At 38.9% G+C, this 11,059-nt stretch overlaps 1 pseudogene; it reads left to right on the top strand.

Moving 5' to 3' along the window:
- LOC113056482 (lethal(2) giant larvae protein homolog 2-like) overlaps positions 1-6,379 on the top strand; it is an 8,736-nt pseudogene extending 2,357 nt beyond the window's left edge.
- Positions 6,380-11,059: the final 4,680 nt, after the last annotated feature.

The raw sequence follows: 11,059 nt of genomic DNA, 5'->3' as shown, positions 1-11,059 counted from the left end.
TCAGACTTTTTAGTGGCTGCTTTACTAAAATTAAGCATGTGAGAGAACTTGACTGAAACTCTCTAATTTAGCTGATTATTACCAGTCCACTTCACATCACGTCTGCCATTTGGGAATGAGTCGGGCTTTGTGAAAAGCCACTCTTCAGGATCAAACACTTTCCTGTTGTCCTTTCGCTGAACTACTGAAAGGTGTTAGGATAATTATACCGATGTTCGGGCAGAACAGAAGACCAAGCTCGTAAGCGTGGTGCATGCTATATGAATTATGCTGCGAGGATTTGTGTTTTACAGGTCTTGTGAGAGAAAATGTTTGTACAGAAGTGAGATATAGCGGTTTTATTTTCATCTGTTTGGGTCAAAATGTATTAAATAAAATGTCTTCCTCCCACTCAGATTCTGATTATGGAGCTGAATGATGAGGCTGCTGAGCAGACGGTCGAGGCTACAGTGGTGGACCTGCTGCAGGGTCAGGAGGGCTTCCGCTGGAAGGGCCAGGCGCGTCTAGACGTGCGGGAGGAGCCAGTGCTGTTCCCTCCAGGCTTCCAGCCCTTCGCTCTAGTGCAGTGCCAGCCGCCCGCTGTGGTCACAGCAATCGCTCTGCACTCGGAGTGGAAACTGGTGGCCTTCGGTACCAGCCATGGCTTTGGTTTCTATGACTACCACCAGAAGAATAACATCATGGTCAAGTGAGAAGAATCACATTTACAATTTTATTAGTTTAAAATGTCGAATGAGAAGTTTTTTTTTTATTATTATTATATGTTTTTAGTTGGTTCAGACTAATGATGAGTGATAATATTGTGCATGTGTTGATGTGTTCATCACAATAGTCTCATTAAAGAAAAGTCTTTTATTATGGCTGCAGTGTTGGTCACTATGATGTCCTTTTATCATGATAAATGTGGAAAATCAATGAAAAAATGATAAATGTGACCCTGGACCACAAAACCAGTCTTTGGACGCTGGGGTATATTTTTAGCAATAGCCAAAAAAACATTGTATGGGGCAAAATTATAGGATGTTAAGTAAAGATCATGTTCCATGAAGATATTTTGTAAATTTCCTACTGTAAATATATCAAACTTAATTTTTAATTAGTAATATTTTTTGCTAAGAATTTATTTGGGTAACTTTAAAGTCCATTTTCTCAGTATTTAGTTTTTTTTTGCACACATAGATTCCAGATTTTCAAATAGTTTACATTTACATGTACATTTATTCATTTAGCAGACGCTTTCTAGTCTGATTGTCCATATTAAAGTAATTTTAAGCCTAGGTTTAGCCAATAAGTTTAGATTCAACTGTTAGAATCAAGACTGTTAAAATGTAAGATCATTACAAAAAAATATTTTCCTGCAGACTTTGAACATGCTGATAGATGTTAACTGTCCATTTGCAGATGCACCCTAAACCCCAGTGACCAGGTGGCCTTGGAGGGGCCGCCTCTCGCGCGTCAAGTCCATCAAGAAGTCCCTGCGACAGTCCTTCCGCAGGATTCGCCGCAGCCGGGTCTCCATGCGAAAACACCACACTACCAACGCAGCCAAGGTACACCTCGGCTCTCTTTTCCTGCAATGCTGCAGTTATTCACCCGGCAGATTAACTAAACATGAGACTAGACATTGTGCATGCAGTTATTTCAACAGCAGTTAGCATTGCATACTTCCGAGTTGTTAAAAGGGGGGTGACAACTTGGTAGTGAATATCAGGAATGTTTCTGCAGCTGCAAGAAATCAACGCCAGACTGGAGGCCGAAGCTCTACAGGAGATGGAGCTGGCACCCGTACAGAGAAAGATCGAAGCCCGTTCCTCTGATGACTCCTTCACAGGCCTCGTCAGAACACTCTACTTCGCAGATACATTTGTCAGTGATAGTGAGTACCACAGTGGTTTCTAATCATTAAATGTAAGGTTATTATCAGTCTTATTCCTCTCAGCTGGTACGTGTGTGACTAGCAGAAGACCTCCATCATCTCTCTCTCTCTTCTTCAGGCTCTCACAGTACGCCCTCACTGTGGGCAGGAACCAATGGCGGAGCTGTTTTTGCGTATGTCCTCCGTGTCCCCTCACTGGAACGAAGGGCGGAGGATCCGGTAGTGGCTCATGCAGGTAAAAAGAAAACAATATATAAATGACACAAAAGACGAGCCGTCTTCAAACAACACGAGCGCTGTCTTGCTCTCTCTCCCTCGCGCATATTAATCAATTGACACGATGGTATTGATGTTTAAATCATTTAAAATGAGACTGTATGTGTGCTCACCCCATTTTTGTTTGTAAGAAAATATATCGCAATATATATCGCATAAAAATAAAATACCGCAATGTCATCTTTTCCCAATATCGTGCTGCCCTAATTAATACCTTTTTATTTTTGTTTTAAATAAAACTTTCTATTAATCAAAGAATCCCCCAAAAAAGCTATCAGTTTCCACAAAAATATTAATCTGCACAATCATCATGTGACACCATACCATCACAGGAATAAATAACTTTTTAAAAATACATTTCATTTTAGAAAAACTACTACCTTTCAAATTGTACAAAATATTTCTCTATTTCTGTTTTCCTTTGTTTTTGATCAAATAAATTCAACCTTTGTGAGCATAAAAATCTTTAAAAAAATTAATTTTCATGTAATCATGTAATTTGTTTTACATTTTGGTCCGTACATAATGTATTATTTTGAATTAATTTTCTATTATCATACGTGGGAAATATTAATAATGTATGATTGTATACAATTGGCATGTGTTGACCTCAAAGTTTTGAACAGTAGTGTACATTTACATAAGCAGATCTTCTATAAAAAGTGCTTCTTCATCACCAGCTAAAGAGATTCAGTTGATGCATCGTGCTCCGGTCGTTGGCTTGGTGGTCTTGGATGGCAAGGGTGCCCTCTGCCTGAACCCTTGGAGGTGGCCCATGATTTGGCACGCAGTCCTGAAATGCACGGTTCTCACCATCTATTGGTTGTGTCCGAGGAGCAATTTAAGGTGAGAATTTACACCACACAATTCATTTTTTTCTCCAGTGTTGACACAGATGGTGAGTCTCACCATATTTCTGTGCACATAGCTGTTTACACTGCCTAAAGTGAGCAGTAAGTCAAAGCTGAAGCTGACAGCGGTCGACGGTTCTCGTGTTCGACGTGTGGGTGTGGCTTGGTTCGGCTCGAAGACTGACGAACAGTTGGAGAGCGGCCTGGTTGTGCTGACCAATCAGGGTGAGCTACACGTCATCTCTTTGCCCTCCATCAAAATGATGGTCCACTATCCTTGCATACGAAGAGAAGACGTCAGTGGAATCGCTTCCTGTGTGTTTCACCAAATATGGCCAAGGTAGGAAACAGTCACTTTTATACAAAATGCATTTACTCCGGTAAAAGCATGGATCTGTTTTGAAACTGTTTGTCCGGTCATCTTTTAGGTTTCTACCTGATGTCCCCATCTGAGTTTGAGCGGTTTTCTCTCTCCACCCGCTGGGTGGTGGAGCCGCGCTGTCTGGTTGAGGCTCCCCTCCAGATGAGGCTCAAGAACCCATCTAGTCCCGTCCAAAGGGACCAGCCGGATGGAGTACCTACTGAACACAGGTGTGTTTGTGTGTGTGTGTAGCTGTTTAATCGTTCAGGATCTATTAATCCTTTCCTGTTGTCAAGGAGTGACAAATGTGTCTCCATATTGATGTTTGTTTGTTCTGTTTCTATAGAAATTTCAAAAGGGAGAGTGAAGGATATGGTGAGATTCAGTGTGCTTTTTCCATATCTGTGTGAATTGTGCAAACTAAGCATCCAGTACTAAACATGCATGTTGTTAATGCTTTGTTGAATGCTTCCCCATGTTATTCCCAGAAGTCGCTCATGCAAAAGACTTAAATCCGTACTTACAGACACAATCCGTAATTGATGAAAACAATGCCACATTATTATTTGAAATTTTGTAATCTAGTATTAGAGTCGATTAGGTGCACTGGAAGACAGTGTTTTATTATATTATAGTAATGTTAATTCATATATTAATTTGAGGCCAAGTGTTATTTTTAACTAAAACTTGAAAAAAAAGTTATTTGAAATAAATTCTAATTAAAAAAATGTACAAATTAAGTAAAATAAGTTTAAGCACTACAATGACTAAAAATAAACTAAGAAACAATATTAGTGAAAAAAGCATGAAACAGGATTACTTAAAATGAAAATAGAATGAAAGCTTAAATAAAAGCCAATTCAAAATATCAAATTATTTACAACAAAATTACTTCAACTAAAATTAAACAAAATATTGATAATACTAAATAAATACTAAAATAACACTGTTGTGGCTTGCCAGTTGCATCAATTATGAATTGTATTTATAACTCCTCCTCAAGGCGTTTGCGAGCTTTCGCATGACTGATCAATGTGCTTGTGTGTTCCAGAGAATTCTGCTAGACAAGTAATGGAGCATGCTTTGCTCAACGACGAGAGTGAGTACATGAGGATCAGCAGTTAGACAGAATATCAGTTTAGATGCTAAATAACCATGTTAGACCAGCACCTCAGAGCAGTGTCAGATCGTTTATATCTCTGCTTGCTGTGTATGTTTTGTGACCTGCAGATGATATGCAAATGGCTTAAAACAATAATCTGAACATGCTGTGTGTTTTCAGTAATCGTGCCCTGGTCTGGGCAGTCATGTGTGTTTGCATGATCCGTAACACTTTAATGTCCCTGCACAATAATATTATTGTATTAGTACTGTATCTGTGCAAAAGTTTTGATTTGTCATTTATAAACAGAAGAACTAGTTTTTGAGCTCTTTACATGCAGTTTCATTGAGGACAGTGTTTGCTGGACTAGTAGTATTTGTAGTGTCAGCAGGGAAAGTGAGTATTTGCTTGATTCTTGTCTTCCTCTAACACAGGAGTGCTACAGGAAATCCAGAAGTCTCTAGAAGGAGATCAAACGTAAGAAGGTCTAATTTAATCTAGATCTTAGTACTTTATTAATATGCAGTAATGCCTGTACGGTTTGAATAATCTGCAAGTTGTTTGTTTAAAGGACGTTCCTAGAAAACAATCTGAAGACTAAGCCAAAAGGCAACATGCTGAGCAATGGAGGTGATTTTTCTTTTTTTTTTAATTCCTAATTGGCATAAATAGTTATTCTACATTTTAATATAAATATTGTAACTAGCCTTGTTTAAAGTATTTGAGAGAACTACACGTTTAATTGTCACATGACATGTCATAATTATTTCTAATATTTAATGTCATGGTCTAATTCAACCATGATGTGTTTATAAACTGTTATATAACTTTTTAAGCTTCATGCTCATTGCGCTGCTTTTCTTCTGCTGTGTCCACAGACTGAGCCTTTAATTCCCAGTGCCTGAATGATTCTGGATGCGCTCTTCATTCCAGACTTGCTTACGATCTGAACACTACTGCTAGTACCACTACTGAACCATGAGAAAGCCTTTCCCTGGAGAGAGAAATCTCCCACTCAAGAGCTCCTACACCCGGAGAGAGGAGAGCGAGGGACCACCACCTGTGCCTGCTAAGACCAAACACTGTATCTCCACTGAATCACCAACCCCTATTCACACCACCACCAGCGTCTGCGCGATTCAGTGCGCCAGCCTGAGCAGAAGCATCGGCGTTTGAAAGACTGGCAATTGAGACAATTTTGTTTTAAACTGAGTTTTTAAATGCATAATTTTTTATTTTGATTGAGGACCTCAGAATCCACATTTATGGTGTATAATACCTAGATAAAAGACGGCATTGGCTGTTGCTGACGAATCGGGTTAGGACGACAGAGCAACATTAGCACTAGATGCTAATATGCAGTTGCTAAAAACCACATCCACATTTAAAACCCTACTTGGTATTCTACAACAAGTAGTATTGCTTTCCCCCGTCCACACCAATGAGAACAGTGACTAGATAAAAGTTCTTATAGGTACTTGTACACTACTGTGTAGTACATATGCTGTAGTTTCTAGGGTGTACAGCTTTCTGAGGGGCTAGGTTTTTATTTTCTGTTGTTGCTGTTTTTATTTTATTTTATGTAAAACATTTTTGTTATGCCATTAATGAATGATGTAATTTAGGAATGTAATTTTAAAATATTGTAGTCAAATGTTTTAATATATGTGTATATGAAAATCCATACCTGTTTTGATGCTGGGTTTCTTTTATGGAGGGCTATATTTTCTGATCCAAGGAAATATTTTGGTACTGTCTTTTGAAATGCTTTTAGCATTTTCTTTTGGGGGGTAGGGTGGGGGGGGAGGCTCTAGAATATATTTTTGTAGAAACATGATTATGTATGAGAACACTAATTATTATGCTTTGTATCTTCACACTACGGTCTTCTCAGTAAAACTTTTTCACACAAACTGTCTTCATGTTTGAAGAATATTCTCATTCTGTTTCAGTTTTTTCAGGATTTCTGAGAGGTTCTTAGATGGTGTGCGTATAGATCAGTGGAGTATATGAACAGAGGACATTTTGCTCTATAGAATATAGAAATTATTTGAAATGTGCATTTTGTTCAAGTCCATTGGTTCAATTTGCTTAAATACAAAAAATGGCTTAAAATTAGTCTTCAAACTGTTTTTGCACTAAATTCTAAATTTGTAGACACCTCATTTTACAGTTTTCCACCACATTGAAATGTAAATTGTGCAATCCAGTTCCACAACAAAGTTGTGTCTATATGTAATACTTCTAATTAGTACTGATATGAATAAAATGAGAATGTAATGTGTAGCCATATGCATTACAATAATTGCCCAATATGGTGACATTGTTTTTTATGTTTCCGATTGCATGATCATTTTAAAATGGGCCTAAAAACTACTTTGCATATTGGCCAATTATTGTAAACGATAAAGAACAATAAAACACTGTATTTATTATTACAAGTTAAATTCTGTTTTTGGTATAAAAATTATATTGGTGATTTAAGTTGGTTCGTGTTCAGGTTCAATCAAATTATTTTATTTTGTAATTCAATTAATCTCTTTTCAAGTGTGAAGAGGTGAAAGATTTATGAACGTGAGCATAACTCATGATATGACTCACTTTTTATTTTATTTTAGGTGAACCATAACTACGTCTGTCTAGTAAATTTATGGCAGCTTATAAGAGGGTTGTAGCCTTTGTAAAAATTTGAAAAGAAATCTCCCTTTGGTCAGATCAGTTGTCATACACACTCAGCCAAGAGTTTTGATCATCTATTATTGAGAGATGCTTTGTACCCTAATCGCAGTAGCTCAAATGCTTGCCTGATATTAGACACCATCTCTTAAAGAATCCTAGAGAATAGCTGTTTCCACAGTTGTGTCACACGGCACAAGCAAGAGAATGTTAAATAGACAATTAAATAGAGTTCTTATAGTAGCAGGGCTAGTAGTAGCTTCTAAATATGTATGAGATTAAAATGATTAAAAACAACTAATAATACTTATGTATATAGTTCCCTATTACGGCAAGAATATTAGTAACTAAGACCAAATTGATTTAAGGACAGGGCAAAAAAAAAAAAGAAAGAAAAAGAATGGATTACCACATTTATTTATGTTTTTGTAGACTGATTTTTTTTTTTTTTTTTACATATTTTGTAAAACTACATAAATAAATAGACGACCATTGTCGAGTAATTTTACTTCATTTGAAACTTAAATATTTAACAATGTTAACTTATACTATAAATAAAAACATGCTGTCCATTTTTTGTCACTTTTATATTTTTTATTCAACATTCTAATATAGACCTTTTTGTGATGGAGAAAGAATCCAATAACAGACTTTACTGAAAGTTGAGGAAGGAATGTCTTCTGGAATTTCTTTTTAAGCATGTGAGCATCTGTCAGTATCTTTCTCCTACTCGCTCACGTATCAACACCTTTTGTCACCCCTGCAGTGAAGCCTCTCACCTTTCCACCATCTGTTCAGCAGCTGTCAATATCAATGGGTACATAACTATATGGTGTCCCATCAAATAAATTATTTACTAGAGCCCTAGAATGGCTTTGCATGCTTGTGTGTATGTGTGTGTGCGCTTGAGTCAGAGACACTGTATAGGTGTTTGAGTCCGGTCACAGAATCAATCCATGGAGTGATTGGGACTAGCAGAAATACTCTTGAGAGCTCAATGCTTCATATGTACCTGAGAAGACGGGTGAGTCATTCGGTGTTACACTAGTGCGAGACTGCATTACTTTTTTTGTTGATATGTTTGAATTTGTTCTGAAAATTAAACATGATTTTTAGATTTGTTCGTATTATGTTAAATCTCTTATGGTACAAATGTAATGGTGCTTGATCTGTCTGTATCTAAAGTCACATCTCTGATCCAACCGGCATTATTGAGAGTGATGAGCTAAACGCCTGAAACCCAGTCCTAATGGTGACCATTAGGTCAGGTACACCTTGCACTTTAGTTGAAAGACATGACATATGATCTCTACCCACGGTGGTTTAGGTTTCTGATATGCATCAGTTTCACTAGACCTGCAAAAAAAAATAAATTGAACATTTCCATTGACATTAAGGTTTGAATAATTTCCTGATACATGTTTTTGAGTTCTGGTAATCTTTGAATATGTTTTATTACTCTTAGGTCATCAAAGAAATGTTCTGACATTGGAGAAAAAAGTCAGGAAAGAAACAGGACCTGTGAGGTTACTTCGACTTAGAATCATGCCTCCAGCCAAATCCCCTTCCAGGGCTAGAGGAGGGAAGCACAAAGCGGTGACAGGAAAGATAGACAAAAAAGAACCAGTTCCCCCCAAAAAAGGAGGAAAGACGACTGAATCTCAAATACTCTCAAATAATAATGGAAGTGGGAAAGGAAAAGGTGGTAAATTTGTAAAGAAGGAAGAAATAGATGGGAAAGGGAAGAACAAAAAAGATGAGGAGAAGAAAACTGGCAAGAGCGACCAAACCGAGGAACCTCAAGAGGAAGAGATAGAGACCTCTAGGCAAATTGCCAAAGCAAGAAAGCAAAATGGCAAAGTCTTACCTGCTAAGGTGACTGATGGCATTACAGGTAGAGGGAGAGCTGGGAAAGCTGTCAAATCAAAACCTGAGCAGAACAAAAATTCAGCCAAAACTCCTGCAAAAGTTGCGAGAAAGAGAGGCGTTAAAGTAGTAGAGGAGGAGTCGGAGAGCGAGAAAGCAGAGAGCTCAGAACAAGAGAGTGATGAAGAAGGAAAGGATGATAAGAAGGAGGGGTCAGATTGTGTGGAGAACACAGCTGAGACAGATGCAAGTCTCTTAAGTGGTGAAGAAGAACTGTCGGATGTAGGCAAAAAAACAGATGGGGAGGAAGAAGAAGATGTAGGGAAAAAAACAGAAGGGGAGGAAGAAGAAGATATAGGTAAAAAAACAGAAGGGGAGGAAGAAGAAGATGTAGGCAAAAAAACAGAAGAGGAAGAAGAAGAGAAGAAAAGTGAGAGAGAGGAAAGCAAAGCCAATGAAGAGAAGGAACCCGAGAAGGAACCTGTTAGCAGTGCAGAAGAAGTAGACTCTGAGGGAGTACTGAGCGACACTGGGCAAGAGAGCACACAGGGAGAGCCAGCCCATTCGTCAAAGAAACCAGCACCGCTAAACCTAACAGTTCACCTCAAGGGCCAGAAAAAGATGTTGAAATCTAAGATGCTACAAAAGAAGGGGCCTTCTAGAGGAGAGGAGCCTAAGGATGATCCTGTGCCCTTAAAAGGAGTCAATATTAAAGGAATGGCTCTCTCCAAAGGTGGCGCCACTAAAGATAAGTCTCAAATTCTACAGTTGGCAAGTAAAACAAAGGCAATGAGCAAGACAGAGGAAGATCAGGCAGCAACCCCAACAAAAGGCCCCAAAGGTCTGTTGAACAGACAGTCTCGAACGCTGTTTTCAATGAAAGGCAAAGGAAAAGATGACAAAAGCAAGAACGCCAAAGTGCAACCTCCAAAAGACACCAAAGATGCTGTCGAAGAGCCAAATCAAGATTCATGTGAGAATATAGTGGCAGATACAACTGAGCCTGAGCCTGAGCCTGAGAATTTATTAACCTCAAAGTCAACTGAGCGTTTATTGGCCCGGAAAAGAGGCATGGCGACATTGCGGCGTGTCTCAGGATGGATTCAAAAGAAGATGCCAAAGGGCATCCATGTTCGAAGAAAATTATCAGCAGTCACCCAAGCGATTGGGATCTCAAAATGGCTCCCTGCCTTGGTACTTAAGAAGAGGACTAGCAGCACCAAGTCAAAGAAGAGTCTTATCCGACACAAGATGGTTATGAAAATGGCAAGTGGTGGAAAATCAAAGGAAGTATCAACCTCAAAGGAAAAGTCAGATGAGAATACCACTGCTGATCTCCAGGATGACTCTTCTGATGAACCTTGTTCCTCTCCACAAGATGTAGAAGAAAAGGCCAACTCAGGAGATGCTAAATATGCGATTGTGTTCCCAAGGATGAACAAAATAAGCAAGGTTAATGAAGCCACCGTTCCATCTACTAGCACCATCACAGGCAATGGAGGCACAACAGAACGTAAACCACCAAAGCCTGGTGCTCGTCTGGTTCTTCCAGTCAAGCCAGACCTTAGCCTGCTGAAATCCATTAAGAAAAATGCTCAGGAGTGCAAATGTGATAAGAATGGCAGCCCAAACGCTCAAGTGATTGAGGGGCAGCCTGAGGTTAAAGCAGACAAAAAAGAGTCAATATCAGGCATCAAAGATGGCACAAGTATACTACAAGTCGCCAAAGGAAAACTTGGAGGATCGCAAGTAAATATCACAAAGCTGTCTATGTCTAAACCTTTGCTTAATGGTATAAGTGCGGGACAGAGCAAAGAAGTGGAGAGGAATCTAAGGAATTCAGAAGAAGCCGAGACATGGAGGAATGGAGTGATGCAGCCTTCTTATGAGGAGGATGCAGACAGAGAAGTGGCAGAACTGATGGGTGAGGGTCTTTTGCCCTCCGTCATGGAGCAACACTGGGCTCAGACTCAACAAATGTGTGGTGATCCTCAAGACTGGCTACGTTCGGAAAACCTCCTGCCCCATCAAACAGTGGAAAAGCTTACCAA

This window comes from Carassius auratus, chromosome 37, assembly GCF_003368295.1.
Source record: "Carassius auratus strain Wakin chromosome 37, ASM336829v1, whole genome shotgun sequence".
NCBI classification, from domain to species: Eukaryota; Metazoa; Chordata; class Actinopteri; order Cypriniformes; family Cyprinidae; genus Carassius; species Carassius auratus.
Note: the sequence above shows the minus strand (reverse complement) of the source record. Positions and strands in the feature narration are given on the sequence as shown.